Raw genomic sequence first — 27,717 nt, 5'->3', positions numbered from 1 at the left:
TGCTCGGAAAAGAGCAGTGTCTTTGGAGTGTGAGGCAAGTCCATGTTTCTGGGCAAGAGCGGGATAATTCCGCTGTGCTGGTAAAATTTTGCCAGCGAGTCACACTGGCAAAGCTTTTCGCTAAGATGCAGTCCTGTCAGGACACAGACTACGGCGGTCCGGAGCTGTCCGGAGGGAAGTGGCGCTCCCCGGCGTCTTTCTGCCGAAGCCAGGCTTCGGAGCCTGCGGCTGCCGCTGCCCTCATCTGTGCACGAAGCAGCCGCTCCTTCGCCTCCGAGAGCCGCAGAGACAGGTGGCGTGTATGACGCGAAGAACGAAGCCGGCTTGTGTGCGCATTCTTCGGACTGCTAAAGGACAGTGGCTGCAGCTCCGTGCCGCATCAATTCACTGCTGCAATGCTTATGGCAGGTGTTCCTGGACTACTTTCCTGCATTTTGTCTTCGCCCTGATACAGCCCCTCCACAGAAAATCGTGCTCGTCCTCTGAGGCTCCGGGATGCAGAGACCTCGGTGGCAGCTGCAGAAAAGAAGGGCTGTGCCGAATTTGTCGGGAAGTAAGAGCATAAACAACGCCTTGTGTTTGGGAATGAGCAGCTGCTGGATTTTGCAATTGCCTTCATGTGCACTGAATGCCAGGCTGGGATGTGCGCACCTAAAACTACGAGCTGGGCAGGAGCAGGCAGAGAGCACGGCCATCTGAGAGCATTTCCTAGCCTGCTTAGGAAAGAGCAGTGTCTTTGGAGTGTGAGGCAAGTCCATGTTTCTGGGCAAGAGCGGGATAAGTCCGCTGTGCTGGTAAGCTTTTTCCCTGCGAGACACACTGGCAAAGCTTTTCGCTATGATGAAGTCCACTCAGGACGCAGACTACGGCTGTCCGGAGCTGTCCGGAGGGAAGTGCCGCTCCCCGGCGTCTTTCTGCTGAAGCCGCGCTACGGAGCCTGCGGCTGCCGCTGCCCTCATCTGTGCACGAAGCAGCCGCTCCTTCGCCTCCGGGAGCAGCAGAGGGAGGTGGCTTGTACGAGGTGAAGAACGAAGCCGGCTTGTGTGCGCATTCTTCGGACTGCTAAAGGACAGTGGCTGCAGCTCCGTGCCGCATCAATTCACGGCTGGCATGCTTATGGCAGGTGTTCCTGGACTACTTTCCTGCGTTTAGACTTCGCCCTGATACAGCCTCTCCTGGCTAAATCGTGCTCGTCCTCTGAGGCTCCAGGATGCAGAGACCTCGGTGGCAGCTGCAGAAAAGAAGGGCTGCACCGAATTTGTCGGGAAGCAAGAGCATAAACAGCGCACTTGTGTTTGGAAATGAGCAGCTGCTGGATTTTGCAATTGCCTTGACTGTGCACTGAATGCCAGGCTGGGATGTGCGCACCTAAAACTACGAGCTGGGCAGGAGCAGGCAGAGAGCACGGCCATCTGAGAGCATTTTCTAGTCTGCTCGGAAAAGAGCAGTGTCTTTGGAGTGTGAGGCAAGTCCATGTTTCTGGGCAAGAGCGGGATAATTCCGCTGTGCTGGTAAAATTTTGCCAGCGAGTCACACTGGCAAAGCTTTTCGCTAAGATGCAGTCCTGTCAGGACACAGACTACGGCGGTCCGGAGCTGTCCGGAGGGAAGTGGCACTCCCCGGCGTCTTTCTGCCGAAGCCAGGCTTCGGAGCCTGCGGCTGCCGCTGCCCTCATCTGTGCACGAAGCAGCCGCTCCTTCGCCTCCGAGAGCCGCAGAGACAGGTGGCGTGTATGACGCGAAGAACGAAGCCGGCTTGTGTGCGCATTCTTCGGACTGCTAAAGGACAGTGGCTGCAGCTCCGTGCCGCATCAATTCACTGCTGCAATGCTTATGGCAGGTGTTCCTGGACTACTTTCCTGCATTTTGTCTTCGCCCTGATACAGCCCCTCCACAGAAAATCGTGCTCGTCCTCTGAGGCTCCGGGATGCAGAGACCTCGGTGGCAGCTGCAGAAAAGAAGGGCTGTGCCGAATTTGTCGGGAAGTAAGAGCATAAACAACGCCTTGCGTTTGGGAATGAGCAGCTGCTGGATTTTGCAATTGCCTTCATGTGCACTGAATGCCAGGCTGGGATGTGCGCACCTAAAACTACGAGCTGGGCAGGAGCAGGCAGAGAGCACGGCCATCTGAGAGCATTTCCTAGCCTGCTTAGGAAAGAGCAGTGTCTTTGGAGTGTGAGGCAAGTCCATGTTTCTGGGCAAGAGCGGGATAAGTCCGCTGTGCTGGTAAGCTTTTTCCCTGCGAGACACACTGACAAAGCTTTTCGCTATGATGAAGTCCACTCAGGACGCAGACTACGGCTGTCCGGAGCTGTCCCGAGGGAAGTGCCGCTCCCCGGCGTCTTTCTGCTGAAGCCGCGCTACGGAGCCTGCGGCTGCCGCTGTCCTCATCTGTGCACGAAGCAGCCGCTCCTTCGCCTCCGGGAGCAGCAGAGGGAGGTGGCTTGTACGAGGTGAAGAACGAAGCCGGCTTGTGTGCGCATTCTTCGGACTGCTAAAGGACAGTGGCTGCAGCTCCGTGCCGCCTCAATTCACAGCTGGCATGCTTATGGCAGGTGTTCCAGGACTACTTTCCTGCGTTTTGACTTCGCCCTGATACAGCCTCTCCTGGCTAAATCGTGCTCGTCCTCTGAGGCTCCGGGATGCAGAGACCTCGGTGGCAGCTGCAGAAAAGAAGGGCAGCGCCGAATTTGTCTGGAAGCAAGAGCATAAACAGCGCCTTGTGTTTGGGAATGAGCAGCTGCTGGATTTTGCAATTGCCTTCACTGTGCACTGAATGCCAGGCTGGGATGTTCGCACCTAAAACTACGAGCTGGGCAGGAGCAGGCAGACAGCACGGCCATCTGAGAGCATTTCCTAGCCTGCTTAGGAAAGAGCAATGTCTTTGGAGTGTGAGGCAAGTCCATGTTTCTGGGCAAGAGCTGGATAAGTCCGCTGTGCTGGTAAGCTTTTTCCCTGCGAGTCACACTGGCAAAGCTTTTCGCTAAGATGCAGTCCTGTCAGGACACAGACTACGGCGGTCCGGAGCTGTCCGGAGGGAAGTGGCACTCCCCGGCGTCTTTCTGCTGAAGCTGCGCTACGGAGCCTGCGGCTGCCGCTGCCCTCATCTGTGCACGAAGCAGCCGCTCCTTCGCCTCCGGGAGTCGCAGAGAGAGGTGGCTTGTACGAGGCGAAGAACGAATCCGGCTTGTGTGCGCATTCTTCGGACTACTAAAGGACAGTGGCTGGAGCTCTCTTCCCCCTCAATTCACTGCTGGCATGCTTATGGAAGGTGTTCCAGGACTACTTTCCTGCGTTTTGACTTCGCCCTGATACAGCCCCTCCTGTCAAAATCGTGCTCGTCCTCTGAGGCTCCAGGATGCAGAGACCACGGTGGCAGCTGCAGAAAAGAAGGGCAGCGCCGAATTTGTCGGGAAGCAAGAGCATAAACAGCGCCTTATTGTTGGGAATGAGCAGCTGCTGGATTTTGCAATTGCCTTGACTGTGCACTGAATGCCAGGCTGGGATGTGCGCACCTAAAACTACGAGCTGGGCAGGAGCAGGCAGAGAGCATGGCCATCTGAGAGCATTTCCTAGCCTGCCCAGGAAAGAGCAGTGTCTTTGGAGTGTGAGGCAAGTCCATGTTTCCGGGGAAGATCGGGATAATGCCGCTGTGCTGGTAAGCTATTTTCGTGCGAGACACACTGGCAAAGCTTTTCGCTACGATGCAGTCCACTCAGGACGCAGACTACGGCGGTCCGGAGCTGTCCGGAGGGAAGTGGCGCTCCCCGGCGTCTTTCTGCTGAAGCCGCGCTTCAGAGCCTGCGGCTGCCGCTGCCCTCATCTGTGCACGAAGCAGCCGCTTCTTCACCTCCGAGAGCCGCTGAAAGCGGTGGCTTGTACGAGGCGAAGAACGAAGCCGGCTTGTGTGCGCATTCTTCGGATTGCTAAAGGACAGTGGCTGCAGCTCCGTGCCCCTTGAATTCACGGCTGGCATGCTTATGGCAGGTGTTCCAGTACTACTTTCCTGCGTTTATACTTTGTCCTGATACAGCCCCTCCTGGCTAAATCGTGGTCCTCCTCTGAGGGCCTGGGATGCAGAGACCTCGGTGGCAGGTGCAGAAAATAAGGTCTGTGCCGAATTTCTCGGGAAGCAAGAGCATAAACAACGCCTTGTGTTTGGGAATGAGCAGCTGCTGGATTTTGCAATTGCCTTCACTGTGCACTGAATGCCAGGGTGGAAGTGCGCACCAAAAACTACGAGCTGGGCAGGAGCAGGCAGCGAGCACGGCTATCTGAGAGCATTTCCTAGCCTGCTTAGGAAAGAGCAATGTCTTTGGAGTGTGAGGCAAGTCCATGTTTCTGGGCAAGATCGGGATAAGTCCGCTGTGCTGGTAAGCTTTTTCCCTGCGAGTCACACTGGCAAAGCTTTTCGCTATGATGAAGTCCACTCAGGACGCAGACTCCGGCTGTCCGGATCTGTCCGGAGGGAAGTGGCGCTCCCCGGCGTCTTTCTGCCGAAGCCACGCTTCGGAGCCTGCGGCTGCCGCTGTCCTCACCTGTGCACGAAGCAGCCGCTTCTTCACCTCCGAGAGCCGCTGAAAGCGGTGGCTTGTACGAGGCGAAGAACGAGGCCGGCTTGTGTGCGCATTCTTCGGACTGCTAAAGGACAGTGGCTGCAGCTCCGTGCCGCCTCAATTCACAGCTGGCATGCTTATGGCAGGTGTTCCTGGACTACTTTCCTGCGTTTAGAATTCGCCCTGATACAGCCTCTCCTGGCTAAATCGTGCTCGTCCTCTGAGGCTCCAGGATGCAGAGACCTCGGTGGCAGGTGCAGAAAAGAAGGGCTGCGCCGAATTTGTCGGGAAGCAAGAGCATAAACAGCGCACTTGTGTTTGGGAATGAGCAGCTGCTGGATTTTGCAATTGCCTTGACTGTGCACTGAATGCCAGGCTGGGATGTGCGCACCTAAAACTACGAGCTGGGCAGGAGCAGGCAGAGAGCACGGCCATCTGAGAGCATTTTCTAGTCTGCTCGGAAAAGAGCAGTGTCTTTGGAGTGTGAGGCAAGTCCATGTTTCTGGGCAAGAGCGGCATAATTCCGCTGTGCTGGTAAAATTTTGCCAGCGAGTCACACTGGCAAAGCTTTTCGCTATGATGCAGTCCTGTCAGGACACAGACTACGGCGGTCCGGAGCTGTCCGGAGGGAAGTGGCGCTCCCCGGCGTCTTTCTGCCGAAGCCACGCTTCGGAGCCTGCGGCTGCCGCAGCCCTCATCTGTGCACGAAGCAGCCGCTTCTTCACCTCCGAGAGCCGCTGAAAGCGGTGGCTTGTACGAGGCGAAGAACGAAGCCGGCTTGTGTGCGCATTCTTCGGACTGCTAAAGGACAGTGGCTGGAGCTCCGTGCCGCATCAATTCACTGCTGCAATGCTTATGGCAGGTGTTCCTGGACTACTTTCCTGCGTTTTGACTTCGCCCTGATACAGCCCCTCCTGGCTAAATCGTGCTCGTCCTCTGAGGCTCCAGGATGCAGAGACCTCGGTGGCAGGTGCAGAAAAGAAGGGCTGCGCCGAATTTGTCGGGAAGCAAGAGCATAAACAGCGCCTTGTGTTTGGGAATGAGCAGCTGCTGGATTTTGCAATTGCCTTGACTGTGCACTGAATGCCAGGCTGGGATGTGCGCACCTAAAACTACGAGCTGGGCAGGAGCAGGCAGAGAGCACGGCCATCTGAGAGCATTTCCTAGCTTGCTTAGGAAAGAGCAGTGTCTTTGGAATGTGAGGCAAGTCCATGTTTCTGGGCAAGAGCGGGATAAGTCTGCTGTGCTGGTAAGCTTTTTCCCTGCGAGACACACTGGCAAAGCTTTTCGCTATGATGCAGTACACTCAGGACGTAGACTACGGCTGTCCGGAGCTGTCCGGAGGGAAGTGGCGCTCCCCGGCGTCTTTCTGCCGAAGCCGCGCTTCGGAGCCTGCGGCTGCCGCTGTCCTCATCTGTGCACGAAGCAGCCGCTTCTTCGCCTCCGGGAGCCGCAGAGACGGTGGCTTGTAGGAGGCGAAGAACGAAGCCGGCTTGTGTGCGCATTCTTCGGATTGCTAAAGGACAGTGGCTGCAGCTCCGTGCCCCTTGAATTCACGGCTGGCATGCTTATGGCAGGTGTTCCTGGACTACTTTCCTGCGTTTATACTTTGTCCTGATACAGCCCCTCCCTGCAAAATCGTGCTCGTCCTCTGAGGCTCCAGGATGCAGAGACCTCGGTGGCAGCTGCAGAAAAGTAGGGCAGCGCCGAATTTGTCGGGAAGCAAGGGCCTAAACAGCGCCTTGTGTTTGGGAATGAGCAGTTTCTTGATTTTGCAATTGACTTCATTGGGCACTGAATGCCAGGCTGGGTTGTGCGCACCTAAAACTACGAGCTGGGCAGGAGCAGGCAGACAGCACGGCCATCTGAGAGCATTTCCTAGCCTGCCCAGGAAAGAGCAGTGTCTTTGGAGTGTGAGGCAAGTCCATGTTTCTGGGCAAGAGCTGGATAAGTCCGCTGTGCTGGTAAGCTTTTTCCCTGCGAGACACACTGGCAAAGCTTTTCGCTATGATGCAGTACACTCAGAACGCAGACTACGCTGATCCGGAGCTGTCCGGAGGGAAGTGCCGCTCCCCGGCGTCTTTCTGCCGAAGCCGCGCTTCGGAGCCTGCACCTGCCGCTGCCCTCATCTGTGCACGAAGCAGCCGCTTCTTCGCCTCCGTGGGGCTGCAGAGACAGGTGGCTTGTACGAGGCGAAGAACGAAGCCGGCTTGTGTGCACATTCTTCGGATTGCTAAAGGACAGTGGCTGCAGCTCCGTGCCCCTTCAATTCCCTGCTTCAATGCTTATGGCAGGTGATCCTGGACAACTTTCCTGCGTTTAGACTTCGCCCTGATACAGCCTCTCCTGGCTAAATCGTGCTCGTCCTCTGAGGCTCCAGGATGCAGAGACCTCGGTGGCAGCTGCAGAAAAGAAGGGCTGCGCCGAATTTGTCGGGAAGCAAGAGCATAAACAGCGCACTTGTGTTTGGGAATGAGCAGCTGCTGGATTTTGCAATTGCCTTGACTGTGCACTGAATGCCAGGCTGGGATGTGCACACCTAAAATTATGAGCTGGGCAGGAGCAGGCAGAGAGCACGGCCATCTGAGAGAATTTCCTAGCCTGCTTAGGAAAGAGCAATGTCTTTGGAGTGTGAGGCAAGTCCATGTTTCTGGGCAAGAGCTGGATAAGTCCGCTGTGCTCGTAAGCTTTTTCCCTGCGAGACATACTGGCAAAGCTTTTCGCTATGATGCAGTACACTCAGGACGCAGACTACGGCGGTCCGGAGCTGTCCGGAGGGAAGTGGCGCTCCCCGGCGTCTTTCTGCCGAAGCCGCGCTTCGGAGCCTGCGGCTGCCGCTGTCCTCATCTGTGCACGAAGCAGCCGCTCCTTCGCCTCCGGGAGCCGCAGAGACGGTGGCTTGTAGGAGGCGAAGAACGAAGCCGGCTTGTGAGCGCATTCTTCGGATTGCTAAAGGACAGTGGCTGCAGCTCCGTGCCGCCTCAATTCACGGCTGGCATGCTTATGGCAGGTGTTCCTGGACTACTTTCCTGCGTTTAGACTTTGTCCTGATACAGCCCCTCCCTGCAAAATCGTGGTCCTCCTCTGAGGGCCTGGGATGCAGAGACCTCGGTGGCAGCTGCAGAAAAGTAGGGCAGCGCCGAATTTGTCGGGAAGCAAGGGCCTAAACAGCGCCTTGTGTTTGGGAATGAGCAGTTTCTTGATTTTGCAATTGCCTTGACTGTGCACTGAATGCCAGGCTAGGATGTGCGCACCTAAAACTACGAGCTGGGCAGGAGCAGGCAGACAGCACGGCCATCTGAGAGCATTTCCTAGCCTGCCCAGGAAAGAGCGGTGTCTTTGGAGTGTGAGGCAAGTCCATGTTTCTGGGCAAGAGCGGGATAAGTCCGCTGTGCTGGTAAGCTTTTTCCCTGCGAGACACACTGGCAAAGCTTTTCGCTACGATGCAGTCCTGTCAGAACGCAGACTACGGCGATCCGGAGCTGTCCGGAGGGAAGTGGCGCTCCCCGGCGTCTTTCTGCCGAAGCCGCGCTTCGGAGCCTGCGGCTGCCGCTGCCCTCATCTGTGCACGAAGCAGCCGCTTCTTCGCCTCCGAGAGCCGCAGAGAGAGGTGGCTTGTACGAGGCGAAGAACGAAGCCGGCTTGTGTGCGCATTCTTCGGATTGCTAAAGGACAGTGGCTGCAGCTCCGTGCCCCTTCAATTCACGGCTGGCATGCTTATGGCAGGTGTTCCTGGACTACTTTCCTGCCTTTTGACTTCGCCCTGATACAGCCCCTCCTGGCTAAATCGTGCTCGTCCTCTGAGGCTCCAGGATGCAGAGACCTCGGTGGCAGGTGCAGAAAAGAAGGGCTGCGCCGAATTTGTCGGGAAGCAAGAGCATAAACAGCGCACTTGTGTTTGGGAATGAGCAGCTGCTGGATTTTGCAATTGCCTTGACTGTGCACTGAATGCCAGGCTGGGATGTGCGCACCTAAAACTACGAGCTGGGCAGGAGCAGGCAGAGAGCACGGCCATCTGAGAGCATTTTCTAGCCTGCTTAGGAAAGAGCAATGTCTTTGGAGTGTGAGGCAAGTCCATGTTTCTGGGCAAGATCGGGATAAGTCCGCTGTGCTGGTAAGCTTTTTCCCTGCGAGTCACACTGGCAAAGCTTTTCGCTATGATGAAGTCCACTCAGGACGCAGACTCCGGCTGTCCGGATCTGTCCGGAGGGAAGTGGCGCTCCCCGGCGTCTTTCTGCCGAAGCCAGGCTTCGGAGCCTGCGGCTGCCGCTGTCCTCATCTGTGCACGAAGCAGCCGCTTCTTCACCTCCGAGAGCCGCTGAGAGCGGTGGCTTGTACGAGGCGAAGAACGAGGCCGGCTTGTGTGCGCATTCTTCGGACTGCTAAAGGACAGTGGCTGCAGCTCCGTGCCGCCTCAATTCACAGCTGGCATGCTTATGGCAGGTGTTCCTGGACTACTTTCCTGCGTTTAGAATTCGCCCTGATACAGCCTCTCCTGGCTAAATCGTGCTCGTCCTCTGAGGCTCCAGGATGCAGAGACCTCGGTGGCAGGTGCAGAAAAGAAGGGCTGCGCCGAATTTGTCGGGAAGCAAGAGCATAAACAGCGCACTTGTGTTTGGGAATGAGCAGCTGCTGGATTTTGCAATTGCCTTGACTGTGCACTGAATGCCAGGCTGGGATGTGCGCACCTAAAACTACGAGCTGGGCAGGAGCAGGCAGAGAGCACGGCCATCTGAGAGCATTTTCTAGTCTGCTCGGAAAAGAGCAGTGTCTTTGGAGTGTGAGGCAAGTCCATGTTTCTGGGCAAGAGCGGCATAATTCCGCTGTGCTGGTAAAATTTTGCCAGCGAGTCACACTGGCAAAGCTTTTCGCTATGATGCAGTCCTGTCAGGACACAGACTACGGCGGTCCGGAGCTGTCCGGAGGGAAGTGGCGCTCCCCGGCGTCTTTCTGCCGAAGCCACGCTTCGGAGCCTGCGGCTGCCGCAGCCCTCATCTGTGCACGAAGCAGCCGCTTCTTCACCTCCGAGAGCCGCTGAAAGCGGTGGCTTGTACGAGGCGAAGAACGAAGCCGGCTTGTGTGCGCATTCTTCGGACTGCTAAAGGACAGTGGCTGGAGCTCCGTGCCGCATCAATTCACTGCTGCAATGCTTATGGCAGGTGTTCCTGGACTACTTTCCTGCGTTTTGACTTCGCCCTGATACAGCCCCTCCTGGCTAAATCGTGCTCGTCCTCTGAGGCTCCAGGATGCAGAGACCTCGGTGGCAGGTGCAGAAAAGAAGGGCTGCGCCGAATTTGTCGGGAAGCAAGAGCATAAACAGCGCACTTGTGTTTGGGAATGAGCAGCTGCTGGATTTTGCAATTGCCTTGACTGTGCACTGAATGCCAGGCTAGGATGTGCGCACCTAAAACTACGAGCTGGGCAGGAGCAGGCAGAGAGCACGGCCATCTGAGAGAATTTCCTAGCCTGCTTAGGAAAGAGCAATGTCTTTGGAGTGTGAGGCAAGTCCATGTTTCTGGGCAAGAGCTGGATAAGTCCGCTGTGCTCGTAAGCTTTTTCCCTGCGAGACATACTGGCAAAGCTTTTCGCTATGATGCAGTACACTCAGGACGCAGACTACGGCGGTCCGGAGCTGTCCGGAGGGAAGTGGCGCTCCCCGGCGTCTTTCTGCCGAAGCCGCGCTTCGGAGCCTGCGGCTGCCGCTGTCCTCATCTGTGCACGAAGCAGCCGCTCCTTCGCCTCCGGGAGCCGCAGAGACGGTGGCTTGTAGGAGGCGAAGAACGAAGCCGGCTTGTGAGCGCATTCTTCGGATTGCTAAAGGACAGTGGCTGCAGCTCCGTGCCGCCTCAATTCACGGCTGGCATGCTTATGGCAGGTGTTCCTGGACTACTTTCCTGCGTTTAGACTTTGTCCTGATACAGCCCCTCCCTGCAAAATCGTGGTCCTCCTCTGAGGGCCTGGGATGCAGAGACCTCGGTGGCAGCTGCAGAAAAGTAGGGCAGCGCCGAATTTGTCGGGAAGCAAGGGCCTAAACAGCGCCTTGTGTTTGGGAATGAGCAGTTTCTTGATTTTGCAATTGCCTTGACTGTGCACTGAATGCCAGGCTAGGATGTGCGCACCTAAAACTACGAGCTGGGCAGGAGCAGGCAGACAGCACGGCCATCTGAGAGCATTTCCTAGCCTGCCCAGGAAAGAGCGGTGTCTTTGGAGTGTGAGGCAAGTCCATGTTTCTGGGCAAGAGCGGGATAAGTCCGCTGTGCTGGTAAGCTTTTTCCCTGCGAGACACACTGGCAAAGCTTTTCGCTACGATGCAGTCCTGTCAGAACGCAGACTACGGCGATCCGGAGCTGTCCGGAGGGAAGTGGCGCTCCCCGGCGTCTTTCTGCCGAAGCCGCGCTTCGGAGCCTGCGGCTGCCGCTGCCCTCATCTGTGCACGAAGCAGCCGCTTCTTCGCCTCCGATAGCCGCAGAGAGAGGTGGCTTGTACGAGGCGAAGAACGAAGCCGGCTTGTGTGCGCATTCTTCGGATTGCTAAAGGACAGTGGCTGGAGCTCCGTGCCCCTTCAATTCACGGCTGGCATGCTTATGGAAGGTGTTCCTGGACTACTTTCCTGCCTTTTGACTTCGCCCTGATACAGCCCCTCCTGGCTAAATCGTGCTCGTCCTCTGAGGCTCCAGGATGCAGAGACCTCGGTGGCAGGTGCAGAAAAGAAGGGCTGCGCCGAATTTGTCGGGAAGCAAGAGCATAAACAGCGCACTTGTGTTTGGGAATGAGCAGCTGCTGGATTTTGCAATTGCCTTGACTGTGCACTGAATGCCAGGCTGGGATGTGCGCACCTAAAACTACGAGCTGGGCAGGAGCAGGCAGAGAGCACGGCCATCTGAGAGCATTTTCTAGCCTGCTTAGGAAAGAGCAATGTCTTTGGAGTGTGAGGCAAGTCCATGTTTCTGGGCAAGATCGGGATAAGTCCGCTGTGCTGGTAAGCTTTTTCCCTGCGAGTCACACTGGCAAAGCTTTTCGCTATGATGAAGTCCACTCAGGACGCAGACTCCGGCTGTCCGGATCTGTCCGGAGGGAAGTGGCGCTCCCCGGCGTCTTTCTGCCGAAGCCAGGCTTCGGAGCCTGCGGCTGCCGCTGTCCTCATCTGTGCACGAAGCAGCCGCTTCTTCACCTCCGAGAGCCGCTGAAAGCGGTGGCTTGTACGAGGCGAAGAACGAGGCCGGCTTGTGTGCGCATTCTTCGGACTGCTAAAGGACAGTGGCTGCAGCTCCGTGCCGCCTCAATTCACAGCTGGCATGCTTATGGCAGGTGTTCCTGGACTACTTTCCTGCGTTTAGAATTCGCCCTGATACAGCCTCTCCTGGCTAAATCGTGCTCGTCCTCTGAGGCTCCAGGATGCAGAGACCTCGGTGGCAGGTGCAGAAAAGAAGGGCTGCGCCGAATTTGTCGGGAAGCAAGAGCATAAACAGCGCACTTGTGTTTGGGAATGAGCAGCTGCTGGATTTTGCAATTGCCTTGACTGTGCACTGAATGCCAGGCTGGGATGTGCGCACCTAAAACTACGAGCTGGGCAGGAGCAGGCAGACAGCACGGCCATCTGAGAGCATTTCCTAGCTTGCTTAGGAAAGAGCAGTGTCTTTGGAGTGTGAGGCAAGTCCATGTTTCTGGGCAAGAGCGGGATAAGTCTGCTGTGCTGGTAAGCTTTTTCCCTGCGAGACACACTGGCAAAGCTTTTCGCTATGATGCAGTACACTCAGGACGTAGACTACGGCTGTCCGGAGCTGTCCGGAGGGAAGTGGCGCTCCCCGGCGTCTTTCTGCCGAAGCCGCGCTTCGGAGCCTGCGGCTGCCGCTGTCCTCATCTGTGCACGAAGCAGCCGCTTCTTCGCCTCCGGGAGCCGCAGAGACGGTGGCTTGTAGGAGGCGAAGAACGAAGCCGGCTTGTGTGCGCATTCTTCGGATTGCTAAAGGACAGTGGCTGCAGCTCCGTGCCCCTTGAATTCACGGCTGGCATGCTTATGGCAGGTGTTCCTGGACTACTTTCCTGCGTTTATACTTTGTCCTGATACAGCCCCTCCCTGCAAAATCGTGCTCGTCCTCTGAGGCTCCAGGATGCAGAGACCTCGGTGGCAGCTGCAGAAAAGTAGGGCAGCGCCGAATTTGTCGGGAAGCAAGGGCCTAAACAGCGCCTTGTGTTTGGGAATGAGCAGTTTCTTGATTTTGCAATTGACTTCATTGGGCACTGAATGCCAGGCTGGGTTGTGCGCACCTAAAACTACGAGCTGGGCAGGAGCAGGCAGACAGCACGGCCATCTGAGAGAATTTCCTAGCCTGCTTAGGAAAGAGCAATGTCTTTGGAGTGTGAGGCAAGTCCATGTTTCTGGGCAAGAGCTGGATAAGTCCGCTGTGCTCGTAAGCTTTTTCCCTGCGAGACATACTGGCAAAGCTTTTCGCTATGATGCAGTACACTCAGGACGCAGACTACGGCGGTCCGGAGCTGTCCGGAGGGAAGTGGCGCTCCCCGGCGTCTTTCTGCCGAAGCCGCGCTTCGGAGCCTGCGGCTGCCGCTGTCCTCATCTGTGCACGAAGCAGCCGCTCCTTCGCCTCCGGGAGCCGCAGAGACGGTGGCTTGTAGGAGGCGAAGAACGAAGCCGGCTTGTGAGCGCATTCTTCGGATTGCTAAAGGACAGTGGCTGCAGCTCCGTGCCGCCTCAATTCACGGCTGGCATGCTTATGGCAGGTGTTCCTGGACTACTTTCCTGCGTTTAGACTTTGTCCTGATACAGCCCCTCCCTGCAAAATCGTGGTCCTCCTCTGAGGGCCTGGGATGCAGAGACCTCGGTGGCAGCTGCAGAAAAGTAGGGCAGCGCCGAATTTGTCGGGAAGCAAGGGCCTAAACAGCGCCTTGTGTTTGGGAATGAGCAGTTTCTTGATTTTGCAATTGCCTTGACTGTGCACTGAATGCCAGGCTAGGATGTGCGCACCTAAAACTACGAGCTGGGCAGGAGCAGGCAGACAGCACGGCCATCTGAGAGCATTTCCTAGCCTGCCCAGGAAAGAGCGGTGTCTTTGGAGTGTGAGGCAAGTCCATGTTTCTGGGCAAGAGCGGGATAAGTCCGCTGTGCTGGTAAGCTTTTTCCCTGCGAGACACACTGGCAAAGCTTTTCGCTACGATGCAGTCCTGTCAGAACGCAGACTACGGCGATCCGGAGCTGTCCGGAGGGAAGTGGCGCTCCCCGGCGTCTTTCTGCCGAAGCCGCGCTTCGGAGCCTGCGGCTGCCGCTGCCCTCATCTGTGCACGAAGCAGCCGCTTCTTCGCCTCCGATAGCCGCAGAGAGAGGTGGCTTGTACGAGGCGAAGAACGAAGCCGGCTTGTGTGCGCATTCTTCGGATTGCTAAAGGACAGTGGCTGGAGCTCCGTGCCCCTTCAATTCACGGCTGGCATGCTTATGGAAGGTGTTCCTGGACTACTTTCCTGCCTTTTGACTTCGCCCTGATACAGCCCCTCCTGGCTAAATCGTGCTCGTCCTCTGAGGCTCCAGGATGCAGAGACCTCGGTGGCAGGTGCAGAAAAGAAGGGCTGCGCCGAATTTGTCGGGAAGCAAGAGCATAAACAGCGCACTTGTGTTTGGGAATGAGCAGCTGCTGGATTTTGCAATTGCCTTGACTGTGCACTGAATGCCAGGCTGGGATGTGCGCACCTAAAACTACGAGCTGGGCAGGAGCAGGCAGAGAGCACGGCCATCTGAGAGCATTTTCTAGCCTGCTTAGGAAAGAGCAATGTCTTTGGAGTGTGAGGCAAGTCCATGTTTCTGGGCAAGATCGGGATAAGTCCGCTGTGCTGGTAAGCTTTTTCCCTGCGAGTCACACTGGCAAAGCTTTTCGCTATGATGAAGTCCACTCAGGACGCAGACTCCGGCTGTCCGGATCTGTCCGGAGGGAAGTGGCGCTCCCCGGCGTCTTTCTGCCGAAGCCAGGCTTCGGAGCCTGCGGCTGCCGCTGTCCTCATCTGTGCACGAAGCAGCCGCTTCTTCACCTCCGAGAGCCGCTGAAAGCGGTGGCTTGTACGAGGCGAAGAACGAGGCCGGCTTGTGTGCGCATTCTTCGGACTGCTAAAGGACAGTGGCTGCAGCTCCGTGCCGCCTCAATTCACAGCTGGCATGCTTATGGCAGGTGTTCCTGGACTACTTTCCTGCGTTTAGAATTCGCCCTGATACAGCCTCTCCTGGCTAAATCGTGCTCGTCCTCTGAGGCTCCAGGATGCAGAGACCTCGGTGGCAGGTGCAGAAAAGAAGGGCTGCGCCGAATTTGTCGGGAAGCAAGAGCATAAACAGCGCACTTGTGTTTGGGAATGAGCAGCTGCTGGATTTTGCAATTGCCTTGACTGTGCACTGAATGCCAGGCTGGGATGTGCGCACCTAAAACTACGAGCTGGGCAGGAGCAGGCAGAGAGCACGGCCATCTGAGAGCATTTCCTAGCTTGCTTAGGAAAGAGCAGTGTCTTTGGAGTGTGAGGCAAGTCCATGTTTCTGGGCAAGAGCGGGATAAGTCTGCTGTGCTGGTAAGCTTTTTCCCTGCGAGACACACTGGCAAAGCTTTTCGCTATGATGCAGTACACTCAGGACGTAGACTACGGCTGTCCGGAGCTGTCCGGAGGGAAGTGGCGCTCCCCGGCGTCTTTCTGCCGAAGCCGCGCTTCGGAGCCTGCGGCTGCCGCTGTCCTCATCTGTGCACGAAGCAGCCGCTTCTTCGCCTCCGGGAGCCGCAGAGACGGTGGCTTGTAGGAGGCGAAGAACGAAGCCGGCTTGTGTGCGCATTCTTCGGATTGCTAAAGGACAGTGGCTGCAGCTCCGTGCCCCTTGAATTCACGGCTGGCATGCTTATGGCAGGTGTTCCTGGACTACTTTCCTGCGTTTATACTTTGTCCTGATACAGCCCCTCCCTGCAAAATCGTGCTCGTCCTCTGAGGCTCCAGGATGCAGAGACCTCGGTGGCAGCTGCAGAAAAGTAGGGCAGCGCCGAATTTGTCGGGAAGCAAGGGCCTAAACAGCGCCTTGTGTTTGGGAATGAGCAGTTTCTTGATTTTGCAATTGACTTCATTGGGCACTGAATGCCAGGCTGGGTTGTGCGCACCTAAAACTACGAGCTGGGCAGGAGCAGGCAGACAGCACGGCCATCTGAGAGCATTTCCTAGCCTGCCCAGGAAAGAGCAGTGTCTTTGGAGTGTGAGGCAAGTCCATGTTTCTGGGCAAGAGCTGGATAAGTCCGCTGTGCTGGTAAGCTTTTTCCCTGCGAGACACACTGGCAAAGCTTTTCGCTATGATGCAGTACACTCAGAACGCAGACTACGCTGATCCGGAGCTGTCCGGAGGGAAGTGCCGCTCCCCGGCGTCTTTCTGCCGAAGCCGCGCTACGGAGCCTGCACCTGCCGCTGCCCTCATCTGTGCACGAAGCAGCCGCTTCTTCGCCTCCGTGGGGCTGCAGAGACAGGTGGCTTGTACGAGGCGAAGAACGAAGCCGGCTTGTGTGCACATTCTTCGGATTGCTAAAGGACAGTGGCTGCAGCTCCGTGCCCCTTCAATTCCCTGCTTCAATGCTTATGGCAGGTGATCCTGGACAACTTTCCTGCGTTTAGACTTCGCCCTGATACAGCCTCTCCTGGCTAAATCGTGCTCGTCCTCTGAGGCTCCAGGATGCAGAGACCTCGGTGGCAGCTGCAGAAAAGAAGGGCTGCGCCGAATTTGTCGGGAAGCAAGAGCATAAACAACGCACTTGTGTTTGGGAATGAGCAGCTGCTGGATTTTGCAATTGCCTTGACTGTGCACTGAATGCCAGGCTGGGATGTGCACACCTAAAATTATGAGCTGGGCAGGAGCAGGCAGACAGCACGGCCATCTGAGAGCATTTCCTAGCCTGCTTAGGAAAGAGCAATGTCTTTGGAGTGTGAGGCAAGTCCATGTTTCTGGGCAAGAGCTGGATAAGTCCGCTGTGCTCGTAAGCTTTTTCCCTGCGAGACATACTGGCAAAGCTTTTCGCTATGATGCAGTACACTCAGGACGCAGACTACGGCGGTCCGGAGCTGTCCGGAGGGAAGTGGCGCTCCCCGGCGTCTTTCTGCCGAAGCCGCGCTTCGGAGCCTGCGGCTGCCGCTGTCCTCATCTGTGCACGAAGCAGCCGCTCCTTCGCCTCCGGGAGCCGCAGAGACGGTGGCTTGTAGGAGGCGAAGAACGAAGCCGGCTTGTGAGCGCATTCTTCGGATTGCTAAAGGACAGTGGCTGCAGCTCCGTGCCGCCTCAATTCACGGCTGGCATGCTTATGGCAGGTGTTCCTGGACTACTTTCCTGCGTTTAGACTTTGTCCTGATACAGCCCCTCCCTGCAAAATCGTGGTCCTCCTCTGAGGGCCTGGGATGCAGAGACCTCGGTGGCAGCTGCAGAAAAGTAGGGCAGCGCCGAATTTGTCGGGAAGCAAGGGCCTAAACAGCGCCTTGTGTTTGGGAATGAGCAGTTTCTTGATTTTGCAATTGCCTTGACTGTGCACTGAATGCCAGGCTAGGATGTGCGCACCTAAAACTACGAGCTGGGCAGGAGCAGGCAGACAGCACGGCCATCTGAGAGCATTTCCTAGCCTGCCCAGGAAAGAGCGGTGTCTTTGGAGTGTGAGGCAAGTCCATGTTTCTGGGCAAGAGCGGGATAAGTCCGCTGTGCTGGTAAGCTTTTTCCCTGCGAGACACACTGGCAAAGCTTTTCGCTACGATGCAGTCCTGTCAGAACGCAGACTACGGCGATCCGGAGCTGTCCGGAGGGAAGTGGCGCTCCCCGGCGTCTTTCTGCCGAAGCCGCGCTTCGGAGCCTGCGGCTGCCGCTGCCCTCATCTGTGCACGAAGCAGCCGCTTCTTCGCCTTCGAGAGCCGCAGAGAGAGGTGGCTTGTAGGAGGCGAAGAACGAAGCCGGCTTGTGTGCGCATTCTTCGGATTGCTAAAGGACAGTGGCTGCAGCTCCGTGCCCCTTCAATTCACGGCTGGCATGCTTATGGCAGGTGTTCCTGGACTACTTTCCTGCCTTTTGACTTCGCCCTGATACAGCCCCTCCTGGCTAAATCGTGCTCGTCCTCTGAGGCTCCAGGATGCAGAGACCTCGGTGGCAGGTGCAGAAAAGAAGGGCTGCGCCGAATTTGTCGGGAAGCAAGAGCATAAACAGCGCACTTGTGTTTGGGAATGAGCAGCTGCTGGATTTTGCAATTGCCTTGACTGTGCACTGAATGCCAGGCTGGGATGTGCGCACCTAAAACTACGAGCTGGGCAGGAGCAGGCAGAGAGCACGGCCATCTGAGAGCATTTTCTAGCCTGCTTAGGAAAGAGCAATGTCTTTGGAGTGTGAGGCAAGTCCATGTTTCTGGGCAAGATCGGGATAAGTCCGCTGTGCTGGTAAGCTTTTTCCCTGCGAGTCACACTGGCAAAGCTTTTCGCTATGATGAAGTCCACTCAGGACGCAGACTCCGGCTGTCCGGATCTGTCCGGAGGGAAGTGGCGCTCCCCGGCGTCTTTCTGCCGAAGCCAGGCTTCGGAGCCTGCGGCTGCCGCTGTCCTCATCTGTGCACGAAGCAGCCGCTTCTTCACCTCCGAGAGCCGCTGAAAGCGGTGGCTTGTACGAGGCGAAGAACGAAGCCGGCTTGTGTGCGCATTCTTCGGACTGCTAAAGGACAGTGGCTGGAGCTCCGTGCCGCATCAATTCACTGCTGCAATGCTTATGGCAGGTGTTCCTGGACTACTTTCCTGCGTTTTGACTTCGCCCTGATACAGCCCCTCCTGGCTAAATCGTGCTCGTCCTCTGAGGCTCCAGGATGCAGAGACCTCGGTGGCAGGTGCAGAAAAGAAGGGCTGCGCCGAATTTGTCGGGAAGCAAGAGCATAAACAGCGCACTTGTGTTTGGGAATGAGCAGCTGCTGGATTTTGCAATTGCCTTGACTGTGCACTGAATGCCAGGCTAGGATGTGCGCACCTAAAACTACGAGCTGGGCAGGAGCAGGCAGAGAGCACGGCCATCTGAGAGAATTTCCTAGCCTGCTTAGGAAAGAGCAATGTCTTTGGAGTGTGAGGCAAGTCCATGTTTCTGGGCAAGAGCTGGATAAGTCCGCTGTGCTCGTAAGCTTTTTCCCTGCGAGACATACTGGCAAAGCTTTTCGCTATGATGCAGTACACTCAGGACGCAGACTACGGCGGTCCGGAGCTGTCCGGAGGGAAGTGGCGCTCCCCGGCGTCTTTCTGCCGAAGCCGCGCTTCGGAGCCTGCGGCTGCCGCTGTCCTCATCTGTGCACGAAGCAGCCGCTCCTTCGCCTCCGGGAGCCGCAGAGACGGTGGCTTGTAGGAGGCGAAGAACGAAGCCGGCTTGTGAGCGCATTCTTCGGATTGCTAAAGGACAGTGGCTGCAGCTCCGTGCCGCCTCAATTCACGGCTGGCATGCTTATGGCAGGTGTTCCTGGACTACTTTCCTGCGTTTAGACTTTGTCCTGATACAGCCCCTCCCTGCAAAATCGTGGTCCTCCTCTGAGGGCCTGGGATGCAGAGACCTCGGTGGCAGCTGCAGAAAAGTAGGGCAGCGCCGAATTTGTCGGGAAGCAAGGGCCTAAACAGCGCCTTGTGTTTGGGAATGAGCAGTTTCTTGATTTTGCAATTGCCTTGACTGTGCACTGAATGCCAGGCTAGGATGTGCGCACCTAAAACTACGAGCTGGGCAGGAGCAGGCAGACAGCACGGCCATCTGAGAGCATTTCCTAGCCTGCCCAGGAAAGAGCGGTGTCTTTGGAGTGTGAGGCAAGTCCATGTTTCTGGGCAAGAGCGGGATAAGTCCGCTGTGCTGGTAAGCTTTTTCCCTGCGAGACACACTGGCAAAGCTTTTCGCTACGATGCAGTCCTGTCAGAACGCAGACTACGGCGATCCGGAGCTGTCCGGAGGGAAGTGGCGCTCCCCGGCGTCTTTCTGCCGAAGCCGCGCTTCGGAGCCTGCGGCTGCCGCTGCCCTCATCTGTGCACGAAGCAGCCGCTTCTTCGCCTCCGAGAGCCGCAGAGAGAGGTGGCTTGTACGAGGCGAAGAACGAAGCCGGCTTGTGTGCGCATTCTTCGGATTGCTAAAGGACAGTGGCTGGAGCTCCGTGCCCCTTCAATTCACGGCTGGCATGCTTATGGAAGGTGTTCCTGGACTACTTTCCTGCCTTTTGACTTCGCCCTGATACAGCCCCTCCTGGCTAAATCGTGCTCGTCCTCTGAGGCTCCAGGATGCAGAGACCTCGGTGGCAGGTGCAGAAAAGAAGGGCTGCGCCGAATTTGTCGGGAAGCAAGAGCATAAACAGCGCACTTGTGTTTGGGAATGAGCAGCTGCTGGATTTTGCAATTGCCTTGACTGTGCACTGAATGCCAGGCTGGGATGTGCGCACCTAAAACTACGAGCTGGGCAGGAGCAGGCAGAGAGCACGGCCATCTGAGAGCATTTTCTAGCCTGCTTAGGAAAGAGCAATGTCTTTGGAGTGTGAGGCAAGTCCATGTTTCTGGGCAAGATCGGGATAAGTCCGCTGTGCTGGTAAGCTTTTTCCCTGCGAGTCACACTGGCAAAGCTTTTCGCTATGATGAAGTCCACTCAGGACGCAGACTCCGGCTGTCCGGATCTGTCCGGAGGGAAGTGGCGCTCCCCGGCGTCTTTCTGCCGAAGCCAGGCTTCGGAGCCTGCGGCTGCCGCTGTCCTCATCTGTGCACGAAGCAGCCGCTTCTTCACCTCCGAGAGCCGCTGAAAGCGGTGGCTTGTACGAGGCGAAGAACGAGGCCGGCTTGTGTGCGCATTCTTCGGACTGCTAAAGGACAGTGGCTGCAGCTCCGTGCCGCCTCAATTCACAGCTGGCATGCTTATGGCAGGTGTTCCTGGACTACTTTCCTGCGTTTAGAATTCGCCCTGATACAGCCTCTCCTGGCTAAATCGTGCTCGTCCTCTGAGGCTCCAGGATGCAGAGACCTCGGTGGCAGGTGCAGAAAAGAAGGGCTGCGCCGAATTTGTCGGGAAGCAAGAGCATAAACAGCGCACTTGTGTTTGGGAATGAGCAGCTGCTGGATTTTGCAATTGCCTTGACTGTGCACTGAATGCCAGGCTGGGATGTGCGCACCTAAAACTACGAGCTGGGCAGGAGCAGGCAGAGAGCACGGCCATCTGAGAGCATTTTCTAGTCTGCTCGGAAAAGAGCAGTGTCTTTGGAGTGTGAGGCAAGTCCATGTTTCTGGGCAAGAGCGGCATAATTCCGCTGTGCTGGTAAAATTTTGCCAGCGAGTCACACTGGCAAAGCTTTTCGCTATGATGCAGTCCTGTCAGGACACAGACTACGGCGGTCCGGAGCTGTCCGGAGGGAAGTGCCGCTCCCCGGCGTCTTTCTGCCGAAGCCGCGCTTCGGAGCCTGCGGCTGCCGCTGTCCTCATCTGTGCACGAAGCAGCCGCTTCTTCGCCTCCGGGAGCCGCAGAGACGGTGGCTTGTAGGAGGCGAAGAACGAAGCCGGCTTGTGTAGGCATTCTTCGGATTGCTAAAGGACAGTGGCTGCAGCTCCGTGCCCCTTGAATTCACGGCTGGCATGCTTATGGCAGGTGTTCCTGGACTACTTTCCTGCGTTTATACTTTGTCCTGATACAGCCCCTCCCTGCAAAATCGTGCTCGTCCTCTGAGGCTCCAGGATGCAGAGACCTCGGTGGCAGCTGCAGAAAAGTAGGGCAGCGCCGAATTTGTCGGGAAGCAAGGGCCTAAACAGCGCCTTGTGTTTGGGAATGAGCAGTTTCTTGATTTTGCAATTGATTTCATTGGGCACTGAATGCCAGGCTGGGTTGTGCGCACCTAAAACTACGAGCTGGGCAGGAGCAGGCAGACAGCACGGCCATCTGAGAGCATTTCCTAGCCTGCCCAGGAAAGAGCGGTGTCTTTGGAGTGTGAGGCAAGTCCATGTTTCTGGGCAAGAGCTGGATAAGTCCGCTGTGCTGGTAAGCTTTTTCCCTGCGAGACACACTGGCAAAGCTTTTCGCTATGATGCAGTACACTCAGAACGCAGACTACGCTGATCCGGAGCTGTCCGGAGGGAAGTGCCGCTCCCCGGCGTCTTTCTGCCGAAGCCGCGCTACGGAGCCTGCACCTGCCGCTGCCCTCATCTGTGCACGAAGCAGCCGCTTCTTCGCCTCCGTGGGGCTGCAGAGACAGGTGGCTTGTACGAGGCGAAGAACGAAGCCGGCTTGTGTGCACATTCTTCGGATTGCTAAAGGACAGTGGCTGCAGCTCCGTGCCCCTTCAATTCCCTGCTTCAATGCTTATGGCAGGTGATCCTGGACAACTTTCCTGCGTTTAGACTTCGCCCTGATACAGCCTCTCCTGGCTAAATCGTGCTCGTCCTCTGAGGCTCCAGGATGCAGAGACCTCGGTGGCAGCTGCAGAAAAGAAGGGCTGCGCCGAATTTGTCGGGAAGCAAGAGCATAAACAACGCACTTGTGTTTGGGAATGAGCAGCTGCTGGATTTTGCAATTGCCTTGACTGTGCACTGAATGCCAGGCTGGGATGTGCACACCCAGAATTATGAGCTGGGCAGGAGCAGGCAGAGAGCACGGCCATCTGAGAGAATTTCCTAGCCTGCTTAGGAAAGAGCAATGTCTTTGGAGTGTGAGGCAAGTCCATGTTTCTGGGCAAGAGCGGGATAAGTCCGCTGTGCTCGTAAGCTTTTTCCCTGCGAGACATACTGGCAAAGCTTTTCGCTATGATGCAGTACACTCAGGACGCAGACTACGGCGGTCCGGAGCTGTCCGGAGGGAAGTGGCGCTCCCCGGCGTCTTTCTGCCGAAGCCGCGCTTCGGAGCCTGCGGCTGCCGCTGTCCTCATCTGTGCACGAAGCAGCCACTCCTTCGCCTCCGGGAGCCGCAGAGACGGTGGCTTGTAGGAGGCGAAGAACGAAGCCGGCTTGTGAGCGCATTCTTCGGATTGCTAAAGGACAGTGGCTGCAGCTCCGTGCCGCCTCAATTCACGGCTGGCATGCTTATGGCAGGTGTTCCTGGACTACTTTCCTGCGTTTAGACTTTGTCCTGATACAGCCCCTCCCTGCAAAATCGTGGTCCTCCTCTGAGGGCCTGGGATGCAGAGACCTCGGTGGCAGCTGCAGAAAAGTAGGGCAGCGCCGAATTTGTCGGGAAGCAAGGGCCTAAACAGCGCCTTGTGTTTGGGAATGAGCAGCTGCTGGATTTTGCAATTGCCTTGACTGTGCACTGAATGCCAGGCTAGGATGTGCGCACCTAAAACTACGAGCTGGGCAGGAGCAGGCAGACAGCACGGCCATCTGAGAGCATTTCCTAGCCTGCTTAGGAAAGAGCGGTGTCTTTGGAGTGTGAGGCAAGTCCATGTTTCTGGGCAAGAGCGGGATAAGTCCGCTGTGCTGGTAAGCTTTTTCCCTGCGAGACACACTGGCAAAGCTTTTCGCTACGATGCAGTCCTGTCAGAACGCAGACTACGGCGGTCCGGAGCTGTCCGGAGGGAAGTGCCGCTCCCCGGCGTCTTTCTGCCGAAGCCGCGCTTCGGAGCCTGCGGCTGCCGCTGCCCTCATCTGTGCACGAAGCAGCCGCTTCTTCGCCTCCGAGAGCCGCAGAGAGAGGTGGCTTGTACGAGGCGAAGAACGAAGCCGGCTTGTGTGCGCATTCTTCGGACTGCTAAAGGACAGTGGCTGGAGCTCCGTGCCCCTTCAATTCACGGCTGGCATGCTTATGGCAGGTGTTCCTGGACTACTTTCCTGCCTTTTGACTTCGCCCTGATACAGCCCCTCCTGGCTAAATCGTGCTCGTCCTCTGAGGCTCCAGGATGCAGAGACCTCGGTGGCAGGTGCAGAAAAGAAGGGCTGCGCCGAATTTGTCGGGAAGCAAGAGCATAAACAGCGCACTTGTGTTTGGGAATGAGCAGTTTCTTGATTTTGCAATTGACTTCATTGGGCACTGAATGCCAGGCTGGGTTGTGCGCACCTAAAACTACGAGCTGGGCAGGAGCAGGCAGACAGCACGGCCATCTGAGAGAATTTCCTAGCCTGCTTAGGAAAGAGCAGTGTCTTTGGAGTGTGAGGCAAGTCCATGTTTCTGGGCAAGAGCGGGATAAGTCTGCTGTGCTGGTAAGCTTTTTCCCTGGAGACACACTGGCAAAGCTTTTCGCTACGATGCATTCCGGTCAGGACGCAGACTACGGCGGTCCGGAGCTGTCCGGAGGGAAGTGCCGCTCCCCGGCGTCTTTCTGCCGAAGCCGCGCTTCAGAGCCTGCGGCTGCCGCTGCCCTCATCTGTGCACCAAGCAGCCGCTCCTTCGCCTCCGGGAGCCGCAGAGACAGGTGGCTTGTACGAGGCGAAGAACGAAGCCGGCTTGTGTGCGCATTCTTCGGATTGCTAAAGGACAGTGGCTGCAGCTCCGTGCCCCTTGAATTCACGGCTGGCATGCTTATGGCAGGTGTTCCTGGACAACTTTCCTGCGTTTATACTTTGTCCTGATACAGCCTCTCCTGGCAAAATCGTGCTCCTCCTCTGAGGCTCCAGGATGCAGAGACCTCGGTGGCAGGTGCAGAAAAGAAGGGCTGCGCCGAATTTGTCGGGAAGCAAGAGCATAAACAGTGCCTTGTGTTTGGGAATGAGCAGCTGCTGGATTTTGCAATTGCCTTGACTGTGCACTGAATGCCAGGCTGGGATGTGCACACCTAAAATTATGAGCTGGGCAGGAGCAGGCAGCGAGCACGGCCATCTGAGAGCATTTCCTAGCCTGCTTAGGAAAGAGCAATGTCTTTGGAGTGTGAGGCAAGTCCATGTTTCTGGGCAAGAGCTGGATACGTCCGCTGTGCTGGTAAGCTTTTTCTCTGCGAGTCACATTGGCAAAGCTTTTCGCTAAGATGCAGTCCTGTCAGGACACAGACTACGGCTGTCCGGAGCTGTCCGGAGGGAAGTGGCACTCCCCGGCGTCTTTCTGCTGAAGCTGCGCTACGGAGCCTGCGGCTGCCGCTGCCCTCATCTGTGCACGAAGCAGCCGCTCCTTCGCCTCCGGGAGTCGCAGAGAGAGGTGGCTTGTACGAGGCGAAGAACGAAGCCGGCTTGTGTGCGCATTCTTCGGACTGCTAAAGGACAGTGGCTGGAGCTCTCTTCCCCCTCAATTCACTGCTGGCATGCTTATGGAAGGTGTTCCAGGACTACTTTCCTGCGTTTTGACTTCGCCCTGATACAGCCCCTCCTGTCAAAATCGTGCTCGTCCTCTGAGGCTCCAGGATGCAGAGACCACGGTGGCAGCTGCAGAAAAGAAGGGCAGCGCCGAATTTGTCTGGAAGCAAGAGCATAAACTGCGCCTTATTGTTGGGAATGAGCAGCTGCTGGATTTTGCAATTGCCTTGACTGTGCACTGAATGCCAGGGTGGGATGTGCGCACCTAAAACTACGAGCTGGGCAGGAGCAGGCAGAGAGCATGGCCATCTGAGAGCATTTCCTAGCCTGCCCAGGAAAGAGCAGTGTCTTTGGAGTGTGAGGCAAGTCCATGTTTCCGGGGAAGATCGGGATAATGCCGCTGTGCTGGTAAGCTATTTTCGTGCGAGACACACTGGCAAAGCTTTTCGCTACGATGCAGTCCTGTCAGGACGCAGACTACGGCGGTCCGGAGCTGTCCGGAGGGAAGTGGCGCTCCCCGGCGTCTTTCTGCTGAAGCCGCGCTTCGGAGCCTGCGGCTGCCGCTGCCCTCATCTGTGCACGAAGCAGCCGCTTCTTCGCCTCCGGGAGCCGCAGAGACGGTGGCTTGTAGGAGGCGAAGAACGAAGCCGGCTTGTGTGCGCATTCTTCGGATTGCTAAAGGACAGTGGCTGCAGCTCCGTGCCCCTTGAATTCACGGCTGGCATGCTTATGGCAGGTGTTCCAGTACTACTTTCCTGCGTTTATACTTTGTCCTGATACAGCCCCTCCTGGCTAAATCGTGGTCCTCCTCTGAGGGCCTGGGATGCAGAGACCTCGGTGGCAGGTGCAGAAAATAAGGTCTGTGCCGAATTTCTCGGGAAGCAAGAGCATAAACAACGCCTTGTGTTTGGGAATGAGCAGCTGCTGGATTTTGCAATTGCCTTCACTGTGCACTGAATGCCAGGGTGGAAGTGCGCACCTAAAACTACGAGCTGGGCAGGAGCAGGCAGCGAGCACGGCCATCTGAGAGCATTTCCTAGCCTGCTTAGGAAAGAGCAATGTCTTTGGAGTGTGAGGCAAGTCCATGTTTCTGGGCAAGATCGGGATAAGTCCGCTGTGCTGGTAAGCTTTTTCCCTGCGAGTCACACTGGCAAAGCTTTTCGCTATGATGAAGTCCACTCAGGACGCAGACTACGGCTGTCCGGATCTGTCCGGAGGGAAGTGGCGCTCCCCGGCGTCTTTCTGCCGAAGCCAGGCTTCGGAGCCTGCGGCTGCCGCTGTCCTCATCTGTGCACGAAGCAGCCGCTTCTTCACCTCCGAGAGCCGCTGAAAGCGGTGGCTTGTACGAGGCGAAGAACGAGGCCGGCTTGTGTGCGCATTCTTCGGACTGCTAAAGGACAGTGGCTGCAGCTCCGTGCCGCCTCAATTCACAGCTGGCATGCTTATGGCAGGTGTTCCTGGACTACTTTCCTGCGTTTAGACTTCGCCCTGATACAGCCTCTCCTGGCTAAATCGTGCTCGTCCTCTGAGGCTCCAGGATGCAGAGACCTCGGTGGCAGGTGCAGAAAAGAAGGGCTGCGCCGAATTTGTCGGGAAGCAAGAGCATAAACAGCGCACTTGTGTTTGGGAATGAGCAGCTGCTGGATTTTGCAATTGCCTTGACTGTGCACTGAATGCCAGGCTGGGATGTGCGCACCTAAAACTACGAGCTGGGCAGGAGCAGGCAGAGAGCACGGCCATCTGAGAGCATTTTCTAGTCTGCTCGGAAAAGAGCAGTGTCTTTGGAGTGTGAGGCAAGTCCATGTTTCTGGGCAAGAGCGGCATAATTCCGCTGTGCTGGTAAAATTTTGCCAGCGAGTCACACTGGCAAAGCTTTTCGCTATGATGCAGTCCTGTCAGGACACAGACTACGGCGGTCCGGAGCTGTCCGGAGGGAAGTGGCGCTCCCCGGCGTCTTTCTGCCGAAGCCACGCTTCGGAGCCTGCGGCTGCCGCAGCCCTCATCTGTGCACGAAGCAGCCGCTTCTTCACCTCCGAGAGCCGCTGAAAGCGGTGGCTTGTACGAGGCGAAGAACGAAGCCGGCTTGTGTGCGCATTCTTCGGACTGCTAAAGGACAGTGGCTGGAGCTCCGTGCCGCATCAATTCACTGCTGCAATGCTTATGGCAGGTGTTCCTGGACTACTTTCCTGCGTTTTGACTTCGCCCTGATACAGCCCCTCCTGGCTAAATCGTGCTCGTCCTCTGAGGCTCCAGGATGCAGAGACCTCGGTGGCAGGTGCAGAAAAGAAGGGCTGCGCCGAATTTGTCGGGAAGCAAGAGCATAAACAGCGCCTTGTGTTTTGGAATGAGCAGCTGCTGGATTTTGCAATTGCCTTGACTGTGCACTGAATGCCAGGCTGGGATGTGCGCACCTAAAACTACGAGCTGGGCAGGAGCAGGCAGAGAGCACGGCCATCTGAGAGCATTTCCTAGCTTGCTTAGGAAAGAGCAGTGTCTTTGGAATGTGAGGCAAGTCCATGTTTCTGGGCAAGAGCGGGAGAAGTCTGCTGTGCTGGTAAGCTTTTTCCCTGCGAGACACACTGGCAAAGCTTTTCGCTATGATGCAGTACACTCAGGACGTTGACTACGGCGGTCCGGAGCTGTCCGGAGGGAAGTGCCGCTCCCCGGCGTCTTTCTGCCGAAGCCGCGCTTCGGAGCCTGCGGCTGCCGCTGCCCTCATCTGTGCACGAAGCAGCCGCTTCTTCGCCTCCGAGAGCCGCAGAGAGAGGTGGCTTGTACGAGGCGAAGAACGAAGCCGGCTTGTGTGCGCATTCTTCGGATTGCTAAAGGACAGTGGCTGCAGCTCCGTGCCCCTTGAATTCACGGCTGGCATGCTTATGGCAGGTGTTCCTGGACTACTTTCCTGCGTTTATACTTTGTCCTGATACAGCCCCTCCCTGCAAAATCGTGCTCGTCCTCTGAGGCTCCAGGATGCAGAGACCTCG

The sequence above is a fragment of the Lonchura striata genome, chromosome Z (genome assembly GCF_050655825.1).
Source record: "Lonchura striata isolate lonStrDom1 chromosome Z, ASM5065582v1, whole genome shotgun sequence".
In the NCBI taxonomy this organism is placed as follows: domain Eukaryota; kingdom Metazoa; phylum Chordata; class Aves; order Passeriformes; family Estrildidae; genus Lonchura; species Lonchura striata.
The sequence above is the reverse complement of the archived record's forward strand: the minus strand, read 5'-3'. Positions refer to the sequence as shown.